Genomic DNA, 279 nt, shown 5'->3' with positions numbered 1-279 from the left:
GTCTCAGCCGGGAGCAGAGAAGGCTCCGGGGAGACCTTCCTGCAGCTGCCAGAGCTGAGAGGGGCTGAGGAGAAAGGTGGGGACAGACTTTTTAGCAGGGCCTGTTGTTACAGGACAAGGGGTAACGGTTTTAGACTAAAAGAGGGCAGATTCAGACGAGATAGAAGGAAGAAATTTTTTAAGATAAACTGACACATGTTGCCTAGAGAGGTGGTAGATGCCCCGTACCTGGAAACATTCAAGGTCAGGTTGGACGGGGCTCTGAGCAATGTGATCTAG

Source organism: Phaethon lepturus, unplaced genomic scaffold (genome assembly GCF_000687285.1).
Source record: "Phaethon lepturus isolate BGI_N335 unplaced genomic scaffold, ASM68728v1 scaffold3770, whole genome shotgun sequence".
Taxonomy (NCBI): Eukaryota; Metazoa; Chordata; class Aves; order Phaethontiformes; family Phaethontidae; genus Phaethon; species Phaethon lepturus.
The sequence above is the reverse complement of the archived record's forward strand: the minus strand, read 5'-3'. Positions refer to the sequence as shown.